This window comes from Pipistrellus hanaki (assembly GCF_964339955.1).
Source record: "Pipistrellus hanaki genome assembly, chromosome: X".
Classification (NCBI taxonomy): Eukaryota; Metazoa; Chordata; class Mammalia; order Chiroptera; family Vespertilionidae; genus Pipistrellus; species Pipistrellus hanaki.
Window position 1 is genome coordinate 73,032,213 of NC_140524.1, and position 9,312 is coordinate 73,041,524.

Consider the following 9,312-nt stretch of genomic DNA (forward strand, 5'->3'; position numbering starts at 1 on the left):
TTTAGCTGGCTTAAAAGTTAAGAAAAGGAGATTTTAATAAAATAGCAACATATATGAAAGAATACTAGACTCCATTTCTAGTCCAGGAACCATAACTTCAATGGGTCGCCATGGGTTATCATCTATAAATAGGGAACCTTATGTAAATTAGATTTCTGATGCTAAAATTCTCCATAAAGAAATTCTCCATAAAAATTATCCATAACAAAAGAAAGCATTTTAGTTTAGTTTGGTTTTGAAAAGGAGGAAGGGCAGGAAGAGTTTTGATATGTTAATAAAGTATCCAAATGTATATAACTCCCGGATCAAACTTTTGAACCAAAGAAGGTAGGAAGGATCTCCAAGGTTAGAACCTCCAAGGGACTTCCTCTTCAATTATCTTATAAATCAGTTGATGAGCAACAGAGAAGAAGGAAAAAAAAGAAATTATTGGCCCCTAAATAATCATGGAGAACTATTTGTAACTTGTATCTCATAACTCCTAGAAAGCTCTACTATTGTCAACTGAAAAGTAACACTATCAGCAAAGCATACCCTCCAGTCTCCAGATAAAATATGCAAATTTTCATCCTTAAAAGGTACATTCCATCTTCTACGTGCTCTTAGTTCACACAAAAAAAAGTAATCTGACTATTCCAAATGAGGAGTATTTTGTTACAAAAGTGGTACCCTGGAGAAGACAATGCTTAACACAAAGATAATTTAATAGTAGGAAAGATAATTTTCCACAGGAGCCTTCCTAAACATCCCAAAATGAACTATATGAGAAAAAGCCTACAAATAAGGACTGCTATAAGATTTCACCCTAATTTAAGTTTTCAAAGTTCTAGTGAAATGAATCGGGGGAAGGGGCTTCGTTCATTGTATAAATTGGTAAATTGAGATTGAGCGATGTTGACTTCTATTTGGTTTAAAAATCTAGTACAGCACTAAGATCCCAGGGTAGATATCCTTGGACTCAGATCACTTTGGTTGCACTTTAGTGAAATAACTCTGTTGATGAGACTACCTTGTGTGTCAGATCTTGTATAGAGTTTAAAATTACTGTAATAATCATGGTATATTTGAATAATACCTATAAAAGGTAGTAGCTACAACAACTTTGATATCACTCAGTCATCAGGAAAGAAAAGGATTACAAACAAGTAGTATTCCCTTAACACCTGGAATCTCGGCCTAGACTAACCAGGAGGACCTAAAAAGCAAACCAACTACCACCAGCAGCAATACTATCAGGCCAACTGACAAATCTTAACTCCTTCTCTATAGGCCATGAAATAATGGTATCACTAGGAATCTGACTCCATTATAGAATTTAACCTATTTCAGCTTATTGTGTCTTTAACACAAGCTATCAACTGTTAAAGTAACAATGTCTGTCAAATACAGCTCTGTAGAAAACAATTTTCTACAGTTGTGAAAATAACCCATATTTTTTAGACCTTGGCTTATGGAAATTTTTCGTACCACTCAAAAGGCATCAACCACCAAAAAAAAAAAAAAAAAAAAAATTGACTTTAAACTAAAATATTTTGTTCCATAAAAACATCCTAAAAGGTGAAAAGACGAGAAATAAACTAGTTTCCCTGGGGTTCAGCGTCCAGGCCCTGGTTCCGGGAGAGTGGTCTGACCTGGCAGACTACTTCCACTTGTTGTCACATTAATTTCTTTTCAGGAGATTCGGTGAGATTAAGCTGCCGAAATCGTTTTATCGTAATGATTTTGGGTGACTCTGGCTCACATCAGACACGTGCTCTAGGCCAGTGTTTCCCAAAGTGTGGTACGCATACCCCCAGGGGTACAGGAAGAGTTTGGTGGAGGTACGCGTTGCACCGGAGTTTGGTGGGGATACGCACTGCACCTTGCTGAGCTGCGCCTAATTCTACGTTTTCATGAGTACGAGGGGTACTCAGCATTATGAAAATTATAGAAGGGGTACACATATGTCAAAAGTTTGGGAAACACTGCTCTAGGCTAAAATGATCTACTGCAGATACCTAAGCTAAAAGAACTACAGAGTCAAGAAAGCTCTAGTGTTTAGGTACAAACAGGTTCCAAAGAGTAGTTGCATTGGAAATAGCAACAGTGTTGCTACATTTTATATTATGTAGGATTCATTCGAAAACAACAACAAAATGGTTTTTGGAAAAAGAACATTATGAAGAATTTTCACATGAACTACTGAATAAACAAATATGTAAGCACATCTTCTGTGCCCCTTATTGCTAAATTACTATACCTTACATGAGCCCATGAATTTTATAATATATTTTAATCAGATTACTTAAATAAAAAGGAACTCCAAAAAATATTTGCCTAGGACCCTGCATCATAGCTTGGATCATCCCTGCTCTCCTGATATTTACCACCTCCAGACTTTACTTAACCCAAACGCATGACATATAGCAGGAACTATATGGGAGGAAGAATTCAAGTTCTCTTTTATTTTATTTACAGGTTTATAAGTTTGTTAAACTATGCTTCCTCTCAACAACAACAACAACAACAACAACAACAAAAAAAGCAGAAATTACCTAATTTAACCACCAGATGGCAGCATGAAACTATCAAACAAACAGCCAGCCTGCAGGGAAGGAACCAATGTCTTCTGGAAATAAGCCCAATTAGGGTCTGAGTTGAAAGGGAAAATGCCTCATTTATACCAGTTCAGTATCAGAAGAGAGAAGGAAAAGTACTCAACCTCTAATTTTAACACCCCTGAACACGCCCTACCCCAGTGGAAGTTTGACCTTTGTTTTGATGAGTGCCATTTAAAGAGGGCTTTGATAAAACATTCAAAATCAAATTAAGCAAGCTAATGGGAGGGTCGCGTTATCAGTGAAAAGCAGTTAAAATAACAAAGACGTACTATAGAAAAGAGAATACTTGTAGAAGGGCTCTTGCAAACATAAGGACAGTCTGCTGTAAGAGAAAGAGCCTTATTTTGTGTAATTCTATATAAATATCTGTATAAATAAGGGTACTTGAATACTCTTAAGTTGTCCAAAGATGGAACAGACTGTTTCCAAAACTGGTCAGATACCAATCATTGACGGTATGCAAGCCCATGGTAGATTTTGTGGGGATAATATAGATATGGTGATAATGAATGAGTCATGGCAATACGTTTCCTTGAATGAATTTAACAAGACCAACTTCCAATTGTGTTTCTATTAACCAAGACTTTTACTGGAATGTCATGTCTGAGATAGACATGCCCAGAGTCTGGGTGTCACCAGAAAGCTTTAAGTAATGAAAACTAACTTTGAAGCCAATGTAAGGGCCTTCTAGAAATAGCCTGGTACCTTGCTTGGTAACGTGGTTCACTGCAGTCTTTCCAGGTAAGGAATGAATGTTGCTTTCCTGAGAGATGGCAAGGAAGGAAACTCAAGACATCTTTGGGGACCTCAGGTATTGCAGGCAAACCTGATGGCAGCTAGGTGGCTCAGCTGCTTTGCCCTGAGGGATGAATTAAAGCTCAATTATGAAACACCAACAAAGCAGACTTTTTTTTTTTTTTAAAGGCCTATATGATCAATTGCTATTCTTAATGTGTTCATGCAAATGATCAGGCCAAATTGAAACTAGACCTAATACAGTAAATAAATTGGTCTTAATTTGGCTCCTTAATAAAAATTAGGGTGGTTTTAGGGGGGAAATTGTGTTTCATTAGACTCTATCACACACAATTGTGAATATTAGACTCAAAGCTTTATTTTTTACCTATGAATTGAACAGATCCCGAATTTATCTCTAGCTTTTACCCCAATAATAAGAAAATTTATAATACAGTTTATCTCCACCAAGTTACAAGCCCTACTCGCAATTAGGGAATAATTAGGGAATACCACCTCTAGAGACCATTGCCACCTCCTTCCATGTCCAGGCCTCATTGGCCCTCTGACAGCACATTCTAGCCTGGGTGAGAGTTTTAAGTCTTGGGACAAGGGAGCTAACATCAGAATGAAGGCCATTCTCCTTTCCTGAGAACTGTCCAATATTATGGAAAAATTTACAACCTGTGGTTGAAACAATCTAGTATCAGAGGTGCCTGCCTTTTGCAACTCCCGGTCTCTATTGCCTGTAATCTGGTCCCAGAGGTGCCCACCCCCACCCTCAGTCCACATTACCTATAACCTGTCACCATTATACCTTGCCTAGTTTCCCATGTCTGTAATTCTTACTCTCCCACGTAATCCTTTGCCTCCTACCCAATATAAGCAGCTGGCTTATGGGGGAGGACAGATCAGAATTTTATGGATGATTTTCTGCTTTCCCATACTGCCAGCACTATTGGAATAAATACTCATATATGATTCAATCCTGTCTCTGCTTAATTGGCTCAAGTGGTGATAGGCAGTCGGATCCCTAGGTCAGTGGTCAGCAAAGTCATTAGTCAACAGAGCCAAATATCAACAGTACGATTGAAATTCCTTTTGAGAGCCAAATTTTTTAAACTTAAACTTCTTCTAACGCTACTTCTTTAAAATAGACTTGCCCAAACCTTGATATTTAGTGGAAGAGCCACACTCAAGGGGCCAAAGAGCTGCATGTGGCTCGAGAGCCACAGTTTGCCGACCACGGCCTTAGGTTGTCCGGTTACAAAAGTTTAAAATCTTATAAAGGAATATAGAATTCTATTCTATATTGGAGTATATATGGAAGTCTGCAATTTACTTTGAAATGCATAAAAGTATAATATGAGTTAATGGATTGATAGATAAATGGTTATATGATTAAAAATAAGTATAATAGCATGTTAACTGTAGAACATTTGTGGTGGGTCTTCACTGTACTATCTTTTATTCTTGCTACAGCATTGAAAATTTTTAAAATCAAAATGTAATGTTTGGGGCAGGTGACATCACTGAGAATGAAGGAAGAGGGAACTCCAAGGATTCATCATCTACTGAAGCAACCATTAAGCTGAAAAAAAAAAAACGGTCAGGATTACCTTTTTCAGACCTCTAGAATCTAATAATAAAACAACTACAGAAAGCAGAGGAGTGCTTAATGAAGAAAGACTGCTAAAATACAGAAAGAGAGCATTGTGGCATTTTTGCTTACCATGCCCCATTTCCTAGCTGAACTGGTGCTGTGTGGATGGCAGCCTGCACTCTTACTGTGGTTTACTGGTGCCAGAGGGGACAATTATAGATGTTTTGCAATATTAAAAATGTACAGACATTACTACAACAAAACAGACACAGTACTATTATGATCAACTGAAGGCTAAAAATTTAGATATTCTAGATCAGTGATCGGCAAACTTATTAGTCAACAGAGCCAAATATCTACAGTACAGCAATTCAAATTTCTTTTGAGAGCCGAAAACTGACTTCTGCGCATGGGCTATGAAGTTTCAATCGCACTATATGTGCACACACGCACGTGGTATTTTGTGGAAGAGCCACACTCAAGGGGCCAAAGAGCCACATGTGGCTCTTGAACCGCAGTTTGCCAACCACTGTTCTCGATGAATTAGACAATTCCAAGACACATACAAACTACCAAATCTGGCTCAAGAAGAAACAGAAAACCTGAACAAACCTATACCAAATAAGGAGATTAAATCAGTAGCATAAAACCTCTTAACAAAGAAAAATTCAGGACCAGATGGTTTCACCAGTGAAATCTACCAAAAGTTTGAAAAATAATTAACACCAATAGTTTTCAAGCTCTTTCAAAAAACAAGAGTAGGAAACATCTCCTAACTTATTCTATGACACCAAAGCCAAACAAATATATTACAAAAAAAATGAAAGCTACAGAGTAATATTCCATATGTGCATAGATGCAAAGATTCTCAACAAAATCTAGCAAACCACATCCAGCAGCACATTAAAAGGGATATAAGAGCTGAAACTGGTTTGGCTCGGTGGATAGAGTGTCAGCCTGTGGACTGAAGGGTCCCGGATTCGATTCTGGTCAAGGGCATGTACCTTGGTTGCGGGCACATCTCCAGTTGGGGGTGTGCAAGAGGCAGCTGATCGATGTTTCTCTCCCATCCATGTTTCTAATTATCTATCCCTCTCTTCCTCTCTGTAAAAAAAATCAATAAAATATATATATTTTTAAAAATTGGTGGGATATAAGAGGGGTTTTAAAATGGCAGCGGAGTGAGTGGAAGCTACACTGACAGGCTCCCAGGACCAAACTGGAATTACAACTAAAATACAGAAATCCCACCTTGAATAATCAACTGAAGACTCGCTGGAGAGAACCCTGATAACTGAGGATGGAAAGTAGAAACTGTATAGAGACTGGTAGGAGGGGCAGATATGCAAAAGAGCTGGCCAGGCCCTCACAGACAACAGCTGAAGTTCTGGAGAGATAGCTCAGCTGTGGGGGATTGCTACTGAGAACTCTGGGGTCTAAACCCCAAGCTGGGCTTCCCAGCGTAGAGCACCAGAACTGAGAAGGATACACACATAATATATTGCTATGAAAAGCAACAGGATTGCTGTCTACCAGGGAGAGATGGCTGGGAATGCAGGCACCCTTTTAATAGGCCAATACACAGAATTTCATGTGTAGCCCCAAACCCTCATGTATTTGTGTTTCCTGAACAGATAGACTATCCGCTAGTTCTGAGACCACACCAATCCCTTCAACCCAATTGATGGCATCCTTCTTAGTGAAATTTTTTTGCCTTCCCTCTTACAATTTCCCCCTCATCTCCCACCAGCTAGAATTCTCATTGTATGGTGAAGAAGGGTGACCCTGGAATTCCATTGCTCTCTATCTCCCAACCACAAACACATATTCACAAGGCAATTCCTACCTGCCTTCCTCCCAGGACCACAATCTTAATGTTCCTGCTAAGTGGATAGCCCAGGATGTGATACTCTGGAATAAGCATCAATTAAAAGCTGGTAGAAAACTAGGACATGGCTGAGGTGGATATGCATCACATGGCTTCCAAACAAAAGGGGCCAAGATCCAAAGATCTCTCAGAGATTTTGTTGCTGCCACTGCCACTTCTTTCGTCAAGTATCTTTTTTGCTTTCATCTTCTGTATCCAATCCCTCTCCCCTGCTTACAGCATCAGGGGGTTAAGAATGTATTTAATGGTTTCCTCCTAAAAGAGAAACCCTCTTTTCTAATTGATGGCAAAGTTGCAAGGAATAAATTTTTATCAATGGAAAGCTGACTTCTCGAAGACTGAGTCAAGTCAAAGTTAAGTTGGGCTGTTCCCAGGATCAGAGACAGGAGGGAAATCTGACATGGGTAACAAGAAATGAACTATTATTTGTGAAGAAGCCAAGTCTAGTTTCCTTGAAGATAAAATAACATGTGGAAAGAGAGACCCAGGTGACAGCCAATACTAATTACCAAGCATGATGAGGCCATCTGGGAACATCTAGTAATCACTAAAGTTGTTAGTAGTAATCAATCACTAATAATAATAATAATAATAATAATAATAATAATAATAAAAAAAAGAAATGGAACCATCAATGCCCCATCTTCCTCACCCCATGTTTAACTACAGAATGTCTCAGTTGAAGGGTATTTAGGAAATAGAGTTTTTTTTACAGTTAAGGAAACTGAGGCTCAAAGACTTACTGTCTGTTGTTGGGCAGGATATTCAGGAATAGGCATGTGAGAAGTCAGGGTCAAAGTTGTGGTAAATTCTTGGTTTCTAGTTTTCCTATCCAATATGGTTCTCACTACCCCTGCCAGGCTCCACTTTTTTAAAGTAGAAAACTTGCAGAGTTGGAAAGGAATTAGGCTAGGTGGGTGCCAATTAGCAAAGAAAGAGACAAATGAGGAAACTAAGTGCTTTTTTAAGGTTACCTTTGGGTAAGTGGATAATCTTTAGAGGTATAGCATTCAGGTTTAATGTTGCCTCAATTTGTAAACAAAAATGTCATATGGAACATGCATTCTCTAGTTGACATAGTTCTTACTAGGCTATTTTTGTCTGCTGCTTAATTCAATTACTCCTCTGGCCCCTAGGAGATATTTGATTGGCCAACTATGGTTATTTGAAGGCTAGACCAAATTCAGTATCTTTATCTCCAAATGGGAAATGGTAGGGACAAGACATTGGGAATTCCCATTCATGTACCTCAAGGCATCATTCTGTGACTGACTTTCACAATGTTTAAAGACTATTCTTACTATCGCCAATATGGCTCAGTTGGTTGCACATTGTCCCATGCACCGAAAGGTTGCTGATTTGATTCCCAGTCAGGGTACATGCCCAGGTTGCAGGCTCAATTCCCCATAAGGGACATGCAGAAGGCAGCTGATCAATATTTCACTCTCACATCCATGCTCATCTCTCTTCCTCTCTTTTCTTCCCTCTCTAAAAATCAATTTAAAAATCTTTTTTTTTTAAAGGACTACCCTTAACTTTCAGTAAAAATTAATCTCATCTGTGTGTGTGTGTGTGTGTGTGTGTGTGTGTGTGTGTGTGTGTGTATACAGAGAGAGAGAGAAAGGAGAGAGAGGCTTGAGAGAATGGAGAAGACAGAGACTGATTTGTGTATTAAGTACTACACTCTCATGAACCTGTAGAAGCCTGCCTGGCCAGCGTGGCTCATTGTTTGAGAGCCGACCTATAGACAAGGAGGTCACGATTCCATTCCAGTCAAGGCACATGCCCAGGTTATGAGCTCGATCCCCAGTGTGGGGCGTGCAGGAGGCAGCCAATCAATGATTGTCTCTCATCATTGATGTTTCTATCTCTCTTCCTTTCCCTTTATCTCTGAAATCAATAAAAATATATTTTAAAAGAAAAAGAAAGAAGCCAGGCACGGAAAGATAACTACTACATAATACCACTTACCTGAAAAATTTAAAATAGTCAAACTCATAGAGAGTAGAATGGTGGTTGGCAGGGGCTGAGAAAAGGAGAAATGGGGAGGTCTTTGTCAAAGGGTACAAAGTTTCAGTTACACAATATGAGTAAGTCCCAGATATCTATTGTGAAACATAGTGCCCATAGTTTAAAATACTGTACTGTATTTGCTAAGAGGATAGATTTTATGTTAGATGTTCTTGTCACACACACACACAAAAAAAATAAGAGGATGGGAGGAAAGATTTGGAGGTGATAGCTATATTTATTGCATTGATTGTGCTGATGGCTTCATAGGTGTACATTTATCTCCAAACTCATACAGTTTTCTTTCTTTTTTTTCTCTCTCAAAGTTGTTTCATTTAGATTCCAAACAAACCAAAGCCGAGAGAAGAAGTGATGACAAGTAAATCTGTCCACTCATGAGCTGGGAGCCCCATGTCTCTGGCTCCAGCCAGTGGGCAGTAGACAGGGCTGGAGTCCGGGCCCCTTAGGCCACCTTT